This window comes from Saccopteryx leptura, chromosome 6 (genome assembly GCF_036850995.1).
Source record: "Saccopteryx leptura isolate mSacLep1 chromosome 6, mSacLep1_pri_phased_curated, whole genome shotgun sequence".
In the NCBI taxonomy this organism is placed as follows: domain Eukaryota; kingdom Metazoa; phylum Chordata; class Mammalia; order Chiroptera; family Emballonuridae; genus Saccopteryx; species Saccopteryx leptura.
The window spans coordinates 108,163,752-108,176,644 of NC_089508.1; the positions used below are offsets into that span (position 1 = coordinate 108,163,752).

The 12,893-nt window shown below is 37.6% G+C and overlaps 1 pseudogene; it reads right to left on the reverse strand.

Annotated features, from left to right (window-relative positions):
• Positions 1-306: 306 nt before the first annotated feature.
• LOC136376209 (heterogeneous nuclear ribonucleoprotein H-like) lies at positions 307-1,172 on the reverse strand (annotated as a pseudogene).
• Positions 1,173-12,893: the final 11,721 nt, after the last annotated feature.

The following is a 12,893-nucleotide window of genomic DNA, read 5'->3' on the forward strand; positions in this document are numbered from 1 at the left end:
CATGTGGGAATCTGTCTCTATCTCTCCTCGGAAAAGAAGAAAAGAATGGTGAAACATATGTCTTTAAAGCAATCCTAATTTCCAGTTAGAGTAAGCATAAATCACAAGCTGGTATTGGAAACAGTTAAGCTTGAGTATTGTTTTTTCTTTAAAATAATATTGACCAAGCATCAATGATAAGAATGAACTACATTCCCATCCACCACTCATACTGAACATGCTAGACATCCCTCCCATTCCATGCACTCCCAAAGATGCTACTGCTTCCACTACTGAGGTAGCTGCTGTTCACTGCTTCTTGGCTGCCTATGCAACATTTGATTAAAAATCACTGAAATTTTCCCGTAATACTTGGCCATATCTGCTCATGCTGCTCTGGCTCCTTTAGCCTTCTCCATCACCACCATGCAGCTGCTGGCTGGCTAGGCCACCAAAACTGGACTGGTTGACAAGCCCATATCTCGCATTATTTGGCTATCAATAGCACCACTGTCTGTTCCTGCTGTAGAATTCAAGAAGAGTCCTACATAGCTGTGGTGCATATTTGCTTTGTGGGTTTTTTTTAACATTCTTTTTTTAAAATTTTAGTTATTCATTTTTAGAGGGGGTGGGAGAGAGAGAGAAGAGGGGAGGAGCAGAAAGCATCAACCCCCATATGTGCCTTGACCAGGCAAGCACAGGGTTTCAAACCAAGAACCTCAGCATTCCAGGGAGACGCTTTATCCACTGTGCCACCACAGGTCAGGCTGCCTCTTTTTTTTTTTTTTTTTTTGACATAGCTGCCACAGCATCTTCATGAGTTGCAAACTCAACCTCTGCTTCACCAATTACTCTGCCATTAGGACCAATTTCAACATGTACTTTCACAGAGTTGAGCGGTGAGAAATATATATAAATGTCATTCCCAGTAGCTCTGTAAGGCAATTTCTGCCTGTATGCACAGTGTCCTGTTGTGCTGTAGAATGTAGAGCCACAGTCCCCACATCTGTGGTCAGATATTCCTGAAGGACAATAATTAAGGTTTCTTCCAAATCTACCTGACCCCAAACCGTAGCCATCATTATAGCTATTATGGTCATCATGGCATCCATAACCTCCAGTGTAACCACCTGACTGCTATACCCTCTGCCAGGCCCAGGTCTGTCACAGGGAGCTGGCCGCAGCATAGCCATAAGCTTTCATGTTGGTTCATAGTGAGTTCTCACTTCAGCTCAACTGTTCCTAAAGATGTCAATATACCTGTGCCCTATTCTTTCCTATGTTTCTTTAGAGCCTTTTCAGCTATTAACTGTGAAGCAAACTGCACAAGGGCCTCCCCATACTCCTCCCCTGGAAGTCCACCAGCAGTGTTATACTATTCAGCATGTTTTCCAGCCCTGAGAAAAACTGAACAATTTCTCCCTTGCTGCATCCAAAGTGGAACCCTCAAAGCCATGTGAAGCCATCATTGGCTGCATCTTGACTATTTGGACCTGTGTGCTTCAACACTCGGTTCATTTCAAAGTTGTTTGATTTGAATACTTCAACATATTTGTGTCCTATTTACTCCAGAATTCTCTCCCAGTTATTCTTGTCTGTGCTTCCGGTTGAAAGTGAAGCACACATCATTTATTTGGAAAAACAGGCCAGGTTTTCTAAAAGAGTCTCTGCTCCATAAATGGGTCTTTTCTGAGTAAGAGGTTCAGCATTGCATGGGAGGATATTTTATTCTAATTTCTGGGGTCAATACTTAAAATGTAATACCAGCCTCTTTTCTGTGTCACTCCCAAGAGACACGTGCACCAACTCGGCAGTGCTGACAGCATAGGAACTCTGCTACAGAACAGCCGGAAAAGCGTGGCACTGCTGAGTGCAAGCTCACCAGCTGAGTCAGCAGAAGAGCCACACTCAGTCCTTTTCTGGAATTACAGTTGAGTTCTAAGTTTTCTCAGAACTATAGCCAATCTTTGATCCATTTGATCTGCTTGCTGGTGGGCTGTAAATAAGCGACAGGTTAGAGAAAAGTGGAAACAATGCCTTCTGCTAGTTGTATATTTCTTAACATTGTCAAAGTCTCCGTTTAAGGCAAGAGCACCTCAGTTCAGTTGAGGTTTATACCAACTGTAAACAGCAGGGACAAATTTCAAAATTTATCCCAGAAATTAAAGTGTTGATAGTGACCTGTTATAAACTCCAATACTCCATGAGACCAGTCCTAGGAAGCCTGGAGGTTACACAGTGGCTCTTTCAGGATTACTACTGAAGAGGAGACCTGACAGGACACCCCTCTTTGCTTGATCTACAGCCACATTCAACGTCTAATCAACTCCAGAGTCCAGACTCCTGCAGGGTGTGAAATCAAACACAGAGGGGACTGCAAAGCTTTTTAGGCACTAGTATATCAGGAAGTAGATGAGGCATTGGAGAAAGATTTGCAGAGCTGCAAATGCTCCTTTCTGCTCATAAAAGGATCTTCCTGTAGTTAATCTTAAGGGATTTTTAGTATTTGTTATAACTCTAAATGGAGTGCCCATAAATTTGGCTTTTCTACATACCCATAATGCAGCTACTAGGATAACCTAGCAACATAGCCATTTGCATTGTACAGCCAAGGTATAGCACCCTTAAGTCCCCAGGAGACTGAATACTAAATAACTCAGGCTGTTCAAAAAACTTGCTCTCTGTTGCTGGCCACATGTTCCACTTTTAAGCTCTTAGAACCCTGCCTCCCCTCACCCCACCCAGAGTCCTGCCCCCTTTGCCACGGCAGGGTCCAGAGAGCATCCTTCATTCCACCGCCTAGACCACAGTCACCTGGGAGGGCGGAGTGAAGCAGTAATCAAACCACAGAGGTTCCAGGATGGATTCTGTGCACTTAGAAGTAAAGGGTCAAATAAAATCCCTCTGTTGACTATGTCTCTTCATTGTACATGACTTAAAAACTTGTTCCCAGTGTCAGGAAATGTAGGCTTGTAGCAGAATTGAGAAAGAAGGTAAAGAGACCTTAGGTGGGCATGTCTGTTACTTGTTGATATTTCCAATCCCTCTTCTTCCATGTGCTCAAGAGGATTTCCCCTTCCCACTCCCTCAAAGCAAGGGACTCTGTGGCTTGTTGTGGCAAATGAAATATGAGAGAAAGTGAAGACTATCACTCCTGTGTGGAAACATTTCAGAGTTCTGTGAGATTCTTCGTACTCCTCGTCCCCTGAATGGAAGCACATGTCAATGTCACAATGAAACAAGACCAAAGCAGCCGGGAATGTTGAGCCCACACACAGAGGACAGCCTCCTGAAAACCAACTGGATGTGTAAAGAACATCATATGAGAATTGAACCTCTATAGTGTAAGCCACTGTCTTTCTGCAGTTGTTTGTCACCACAGCATACTCAGGCTCTTCTGACCAGCACACGCCTTCATGCTACCATAAATTCAGTGTCTTCAGTCTGAACATCGTTCTTCCCCACAAGGGCAACAGAATCAATCAGAGGTTTATATTTCTCTCTGACCTTCATAAATATTACAACAGCCTAAAATCTTGGCCTACCTCTGCTTTGATCTTTCTTGCTCTAAACTTTCCTTACTCTGCAAAGTACTGTCCCTTTTAGCTGTTCTGAGTACATTTTGTAAGACTTACCTCACTTCGGGCATCAACTTTTCCAGCCCTGCCATTATGTATCTGCACCACCCTCTTAAGTTTGTACCTATGTCTCCTCCCAAACATACACACTGTCCATCAATGGGACCTGTTTTTCTAAGTCTGGACTCGTTAGTGTTTCTTTGTGACTTTCCCTTCCACACCAGAATCATGTAAGAGTGCATTTTTGACCATAGTCAGCATCCTTAAACAGGCTTCCCTCCTTTCTGGAGCTTCCTGTCATGGAAGCCTTGTGCTTTAAAATCAGTTTTCCACAAGTCTAGGATTAAAGGAGCCCAACTGTGTGTTGGGAGGCACTGGCCACTACAGCAAACTCACAGGCTCTTTGCAGAATATTTTAAACTGAGGAAAATACAGGATATCCAATACCTATCAAACACAGTGTTTGTACACAAATACATGTACACAAATATTTACAGCAGTACTATTCACAATAATCAAAAGGTGGAAACAACCCAAATGTCCATCAGCTGATGAAAGAATAACTAAATGTGGTCTCTACATTCAATGGACTATTTTTTTTTTAACAATTTTCTTTTTTTTTTTTAATTTTTTATTTATTTTTTATTTATTCATTTTAGAGAGGAGAGGGAGAGACAGAGAGAGAGAGAGGAGAGACAGAGAGAGAGAAGGGGGAGGAGCTGCAAGCATCAACTCCCATATGTGCCTTGACCAGGCAAGCCCAGGGTTTCGAACCGGCAACCTCAGCATTTCCAGGTTGACACTTTATCCACTGCGCCACCACAGGCAATGGACTATTATTAAGACATAAAAGGAATAAAGTACAGGTACATGATGCAATGTAGAAGAATCTTAAAAACATCATGCTATGTGAAACAAGCCAGACACAAAAGGCCATGTATTTGTATGTGTGTTTCCATTTATAGGAAATATTCAGAATAGGTATACCCATAAGAACAGAAAGCAGACTACTGGTTTCCAGAGGCTTAAGAAGAAAGAAAAGGGAGTGGTTTAACTGCTTAATACAGGGATCGGGAAACTTTTTGGCTGAGAGAGCCATGAACGCCACGTATTTTAAAATGTAATTCTGTGAGAGCCATACAACGACCCGAGTACCTTACGCATTATCCAATAAAAATTTGGTGTTGTCCCGGAGGGCAGATGTGATTGGCTCCAGCCACCCGCAACCATGAACATGAGTGGTAGTAAATGAATGGATTGTAACACACGAGAATGTTTTATATTTTTAAAGTTATTATTTTGTTTATTAAAGATTTGTCTGCGAGCCAGATGCAGCCATCAAAAGAGCCACATCTGGCTCACGAGCCATAGGTTCCCAACCCCTGGCTTAATAGATACAGGGCTTATTTGGGGGGTGATAAAAATTTCTTGTAACTGGATGGAGGTGATGGTTGCACGATATCATGAATGAACTCACTCCCTACTGTATTGTACACTTTAAATGGCTATGGTTCATTTTATCTTATATGAATTCTATCTCAACTAAATATATATATACATTTACTATGACCCTACTATCTAAATGTTACCAGAAATAAAGATCAACCTCTCTAAACTAAATTAATTACCCTTGGCAGATGAATTCCAGGTTTCATGTGACTTATAGGTAATAATTACCTATCACTGGGCAAATCATTTTACTATCTGTGAATTTCACTGATTTGCAACTAATTCATCTTGAAGTATTTGACCAGAACTTACACTGCTTAAAATTAGAAATTCTATATGTATTTTATTGAGATTTTTTTTCAGTGCCTGGTGGGTGATTGCTAACATCTGCTTTGAAAATTTTCCAGGATAAAATCATTACAGCCTCAATGTAAATAGCTCAGAAATTGGGAGCTCAGTTCCTTGTTCCTTAGAGCAGTACTGTTTCTTTGCAGTTATTTCTGACCCTGCCCATAGTCTGTCTCTCATCCCACCACCATACAGAGGTGGGTTTTGGTTATACTTCTTTATTTTCAAAGGATCTTAACTCTACTCTTAGCTAGTGACTGCCCTTCCCTTTAACTAACAATTCAAAATATTCACCCTTCAGATTATTGACAGGAATTACAATTTTGAACTCTCTGCTCTTCAACATTTCTCAAAAGTTTTAAAAAGTATTTATAGGATAGTGGCTGGCTGGAAAAGACAGGCAGCTATTCCTCTGGATATTTTAAATTTTTTACCTTAGGAGTATAGCAAACCATGTGAGTCTTATGCTCCTTTGTTGAAGTGTGGACCTGTGTTTTGGCATACACTGCAGAGTTTTACAGGAGACTCGCTTTTGAATTTATGGGGGCTGCGCCTGAGAAACCACCCACTTCATGACTGTGTTTCTTCTGCATGAGGCCTCATGGGTGAAAGGAAAACTTGTACTTTCTCTTCATGACCTAGCTTGTTCGTAGCTAGTGGGAAATATGAATCTCGAAGCTCGGAATATCTTCCTTTTTACATTGAATTATCAAAAATTTCAACAAATTTGTGTCTCACCCCAGCAACTACCAAGACCTTAGAATATGCATTTTCTTCATGACATCACTTATTCATAGCTAGTGAAAAGTATTCATCTTGAGCTCTTTACACTGAATTATTGAAAAATTTTAAAGCCAAATTTGTGACTCGCCCAAAGCAAATATCAAGATCTTTGGATGTACATTTCCTGTATAAATACTACTATTTTTCTGCTCATTTCCTTGCTATATCTAGGCTCATTTAATTATTTATTTGTATTCTTTTATTTGTACGTATTTTATAGCTTGCCTTAAATCCTTTATAGAACAAGCCTTTGTTACAAGTAAAATAAAATTTCCATCTTAATTCCAGTTCCATCTCTTCCTTGCCTACCCACATATTTCATTTGATTTCTTAGAGCACTCTTTAATGAGCTTAATTAAAGAATTAATGATGATGACAAGGTCAATTACTGGTTGGAATTTTCTGTGCACTAAATACTTGACATTATACATGTCTCACTTAATTTTTATGGCCACCTCTCAAGGCAGGTATTATTTCCCTGTTTTACAAAAAGGAAACCAAGGCAAGGAGGTTTACAGTATTTGCTCAAAGGTAACATTAGCAAATGACTGACCCAGGACTAAATATTTCAAAGCCCTTACTCTTTTTTGTATTCCAGTCTGTCCACTCAGTGGGATGATGCTCTTTCTTTTTTTTTTTTTTTTTGAAAATTAAATTTAATGGGATGACATTGATTGATAAAAGTACATAGGTTTCGAGTAAACATTTCTATAGCATTTAAACTGTTGATTATGTTGTGTACCCATTACTAAAGTCAAATCATTTTCCGTCATGGTATATTTGTCCTTCTTTTCTCCCCTCTTCTTAACCTCCTCCCCTACAACCCCCTCTCCCTGGAAGCAACTTCACATTTATCTCTGTCCATGGGTCTCAGTTTTATATACCACCTAAATGTGAAATGATATAGTACTTAGCTATTTCTGATTTACTTATTTCACTCAGTATAATGTTATCAAGGTCCATCTGTGTTGTCATAAATGATACTATGTCATCATTTCTTATGGCTGAGTAGCATTCCATAGTATATATGTACCACAACTTCTTTATCCAATCCTCTATCAAAGGACACTTTGGTTGTTTCCATGTCTTTGCCACTGTGAACAATGCTGCAATGAACATGGGGGTGCATCAGTGTTTTCAAGTTTTTTTGGTAAATATACAGTACAGAGATTGCTGGGTCATAGGGTGGTTCTATTCTTAATTTTCTGAGAAATCATCATATTTTCTTCCATAATGGTTGTACCAGCTTACATTCTCACCAGAAGTGAATGAGGGTTCCTTTTTCTCCACAGCCTCTCCAACACTTGTTATTACCTGTCTTGTTGATAATAGGTAATCTAACAGGTGTGAGGTGGTATCTCGTAGTTTTGATTTGCATTTCTCTAACAGCTAGTGAAGATGAGCATCTTTTCATATATCTGTTGGCAATTTGTATGTCTTCTTGGGAGAAGTGTCTGTTCAGGGCCTCTCCCTATTTTTTAAATTGGCTTATTTGCTTGTTTGTTGCTGAACTTTGTGAGTTCTTTGTATATTTTAGATATTAACCCCTTATCAGAGCTGTTGTTTGTAAATATCATCTTCCATTTGGTTGGCTGCCTTTTTGTTTTGTGTCACTTTCTTTTGCTGTGCAGAAGCTTTTTAGTTTGACATAGTCCCATTCATTTATTGTTGCTTTTACTTCCCTTGCCTTTGAGGTCAAATTCATAAAATATTCTCTATTGCCAAGATTCATAAACTTAGCACCTAAGTTTTCTTCTATGTAATTTATTATTTCAGATATTATTTAGGTCTTTGATCCATTCTGAATTAATTTTTGTGCAGTGGGACAAACTGTAGTCCTTTCATTCTTTTACATGTGCTTTACAATTTTCCCAGCATCATTTATTGAAGAGGCTTTCTTTTCTCCATTGTGTGTTTTTGGCTCCATTGTGCAAGATGATTTGTCCATATATATGTGGTTTTATTTCTGGGCTTTCAATTCTGTACCATTGGCCTATATGTCTGTTTTTCTGCCAATACCATGCTGTTTTGATTATTGTGGCTATGTAGTGTAATTTGAAGTCAGGTAATATGATACTTCTGGCTTCATTCTTTTTTCTCAGGATTGCTTTGCCTATTCAGATGTTTTTTATGGTTCCATACAAATCTGGTGATTTTTTTTGTTCTGTTTTCTTTAAAAAATGACATTGGAATTTTGACAGGGATTGCATTAAATTTGTATAATGCTGTGAGTAATATGGTCATTTTAACTATGTTGATTCTTCCAGTCCATGAACATGAAATATTTTTCTATTTCATTGTGTCTTTGTCAATTTTCTTCAATAATGCTTTGTAGTTTTCAGTGTCTAGGTCCTTCATACCTTTTGTTAAGTTTATTTCTAGGTATTTTGTTGTTGCAATTGTAAAAGACATTTTTTTGTTGTTGTTTTGTTTTGTTTTTTAGTTTATTTTATGAAGGTTTATTGTTGGCATATAGGAAAGCAATAAGCTTTTGTAAATTGATTTTGTATCCTGAGACTTTACTGTATTGTTTACTGTTTCTAATAGTTTTTCAAAGGGGTTTTCTATATACAGGATCATGTCATCTGCAAAAAAGTGATACCTTTATTTCTTCTTTCCCAATATAAATGCCTTTTATTTCTTTCTCTTGCTTAATTGCTCTAACTAAAACTTCCAGAACTATGTTGACTATGAGTGGAGAGACTGGGCAGCCTTGTCTTGTTCCTGATTTTAAAGAAAAAACTTTCATTTTTTTCACCATTTAGTATGATATTAGCTAATGGTTTGTGATATATGGCCTTTATTATGTTGAGGTACTTTCCTTCTATACCCATTTTATTGAATGTTTTAAACAAAGATGAATGTTGTATCTTATTAAATGCCTTTTTTACATCTAATGATAGGATATGATTTTTGTCCTTTGTTTTGTTGATGTGATGTATTATGTTGACCAATTTACATATGTTGGACCATCCTTGTGCTTGTGGAATTGAATCTCACTTTATCTTGATGTATTATTTCTTTAATGTACTGTTGTATTTGATTTGCTAATATTTTGTTTAAAATTTTTGCATTTGTATTTATTAGAGATATTGGTCTGTAGTTGTCATGAACCAGCGCAACAAATAATTTTGTGGGTCTTGGGTGGAAACAGTGGAGGATTAGAAAATAAACACAGAAAGAAAAAGGATGGGAGGTCTTATGGTGGCTGATGGCCTACCAAAAAAGCAACTGCACTCCCAAAATTTTTACTTTTATAGTGTAAAGCAAAGTTATTTGCAAATCAAAGAGATCTCAGATATAAAGCCACATTTCCAAGGTAACCTAAGAGTTTGCCCCAGTGCAGAAAACACCCCACCATGTATAACATCTTAACTTTACAAAACAAAGGGTAAAAAGAAAACTGTCTCTAGTCTCTTCAAGAGACATGGGGAATAGGATGAGTAGAAACAATCCAGCATCACAGCTTACATGGAGGTGTGGAGAAGAGTATGTAAATTGCCTTTACCAACTGCACCAATCATTCAGAGGTTGTGGGGAAGAGCTTAGCCTTTAGAAACTTAATCAGGCAAGTGAGGTGGAGGATGGGCAGCAAGGACCCTGTCAGCTTACTACCAGTTCCCCACACCTCTTTATCCTCCATAAATCTAAATTTCAAAGACCCTGTCAGCTTGCAGTCTTCAACATGTAGTTTTTTTTTCTGTGTTGTCCTTGCCAGGTTTTGATATCAGGGTTATATTGGCCTCATAAAAATGTGTTAGGTGTTATGGCTTCTCCTATTTTTTGGAAGACTTTGAGAGGGATATGTACCAAATCTTTGAATGTTTGGTAGAATTCATTAGTATAGCCATCTGTCACTGAACTTTTATTTTTGGGGGAGGTTTTTAATAGTTGTTTCTATTTCATCCCAGCTTATGGGTCTATTTAGGTTTTCCACTTTATTGTGACTCAGTGTAGGAAGATTGTATAGTTCTAGAAACTTCATTTCTTCTTGATTGTTTAATTGGGTGGCATATACTCTTTCATAGTATTCTAGTATGATTCTTTCTATATCTATGATGTCTGTGTAATTTCTCCTCTTTCATTTTGAATTTTATTTATATGAGTCATTTCTCTTTTTTCCTTAGTAAGTCTAGCAAGGGGTTTGTCAATTTTATTGATCTTTTCAAAGAACAAGCTCTTTGTTATATTAATATTTTCTTTAGTTTTTTTGTTCTCTATTTCATTTAGTTCTGCTCTAAGTTTTACTACTTCCTTTCTTCTGCTGATTTTAGCTTGCCATTGGTCTTCTTTTTCTAGTTCTTTAAGATGTAATGTTAAGCTATTTGTTTATGATTTCTCTTGTTTCTTGACATAAGCCTGTAATCATATGCTCTGCCCTCTTATTACTGCTTTTGTGCATCCCAGAAGTTTTGATATGTCATACTATTATTCTCATTTGTTTGCATATATCTGTTGATCTCTACTTTTATTTCTTCTTCGACCCAGTAATTTTTTTAGAAGTATGTTGTTTAATTTACACATTTTTGGTGGGTTTTTTTTACTTTCTTTTGCAGTTGAATTCTAATTTCAAAACCTAATAGTCAGAGAATATGCTTGGTATAATTTCAACCCTCTTGTATCTGTTGAGGTTAGTTTTGTGGCCCAACATGTGGTCTATCCTTGAGAATGTTCCATGCACACTGGAAAAGAATGTATAGTCTAATGTTCTGGGATGAAATGTTCTGTAAATGTCTATTATGTTCATTTGGTCTAGTGTGTAGTTTAAAGTAGATATTTCTTTATTGATTTTCTATTTGGATGACCTATCTAAACTGTTAATGGTGTGTTGAGATCTCCAAGTATAACTGTGTTGTTGTCTGTTTCTACTTTTAGATCAGTTAGTAGATGTCTTATATATTTTGGTGCTCCCTGATTCGGTGCATATATATTAAGAAGTTTTATGTCTTTTTGATATAGTGTTCCCTTTATCATTATGAAATCTCCACATTTGTCTCTTGTTACCTTTGTTGTCTTGAAGTCAGCATCATCAGATATTAGCATAGCTACACCTGCTCTTCTTCGGGTATTATTTGTTTGGAGAATTGTTTTCCAACCTTTCACTTTGAGTTTACTTTTGTACTTGCAACTTAGATATGTCTTTTGAATGCAACACATGGTTGGGTTTTGCTTTTTGATCCAATCTGATATTCTGCTTCTTCATTGGTGAGTTCAGTCCACCTACATTTAGGGTAATTATTGACACTTGTGGATTTCTTATAGCCATTTTATGTTTTGTTTTCTGGTAGCTCTGTGTCTCCTTTGATTCTTCTGTGTTTCTGTCAGTGGTTTTTGTTTGGCAGTATTCCATACTTCTTTTCCCTGTTTCTTCTTTTTTTAAGCTGTGTTTCAGTATTGATTTATCGTGGATGGTTACCATTAGGTTATTTTTTTTAATTAAGTGAGAGGTAGGGAGGCAAACAGACAGACTCCACCATGCGCCCTCCTGGGATACACCCGGCAAGATCCCTGTGGGGCAATGCTTTGCCCATCTGGGACCACTGCTCCATTGTTCAGACAACCAAGCTATTTTAGTGCCTGAGGTGAGGCCATGGACCCATCTTCAGTGCCTAAGACAACTTGCTCAAACCATTTGAGCCATGGCTGCAGGAGGGTAAGAGAGAGAGAGAGAATGAGAAAGAGATGGGGGTGGAGAAGCAGATGGTCACTTCTCCTGTGTGCCCTGACCACTATTAGATTATTAAGAGAAAATTTTTTCATATATGCAAGAGTACTTTGTCTTATGAGTGCTTCTGCACTCTATCCTCCTTTACTATTGAAGATGTAAATTTTAGTGCAGTAACAAACAGAAACCTATATTTTTAATTTTTTTAAAGTTAGGTTTATTGATGAATAATTTATATACAATAAAATTTACCTTTTTAAGTGAAGCACTGTGTGAGTTTTGATAAATGTGTTGAGTCATATAGCCACCATCATGATCAAGATACAGAATAATTCCATCATTTTTTTAAATTTTATTTATTTATTTTTAGAGAGGAGAGAGACAGAGAGGGAGAGAGAGGAGAGAGAGACAGAGAGATAGAAGGGAGGAGGAGCAGGAAGCATCAACTCCCATATGCGCCTTGACCAGGCAAGCCCAGGGTTTCGAACTGGCAACCTCAGCATTTCCAGGTCGACGCTTTATCCACTGCACCACCACAGGTCAGGCTAATTCCATCATTTTAAAATGTTTTTTTTCCTGCTCCTTTGAAGTCATTATCTTCCTCCTAACCCTCTGACTCCTGGCAACTACACATTATTGCCTTTTCTAGGATATCATATAAATGGAATTTTCTGTCTGTATTCTTTTACTTAGGAAAATGTTTTTGAAATTCATTTATGTCATTGCATGTATCAATAGCTCATTTCTTTTTATTTCTAAGTAGAATTTCATTGTGGATAGAATTAACATACATGAAAGTACCAAAACTCATTTACACAGTTAATGAACATTTGGTTTGTGACTTTTATGAATAAAGTTGTTATGAATATTTGCCTACAAGTGTTTGTAGGAAAATATCCAGAAATGAAATTGTTAGGTTATATGATAGATGGATGTTTTACTGGATAAGAAATTACCAACTGTTTTTTAAAGTATATTCACACCAGCAGTGGATGAGATTTCTAGTTGTACCACATTCTTGTCTACACCTGCTATCTTCAATCTTTAAAATTTTAGCCATTCTAGTGAGTATTTATTGTGATTTTAATTAG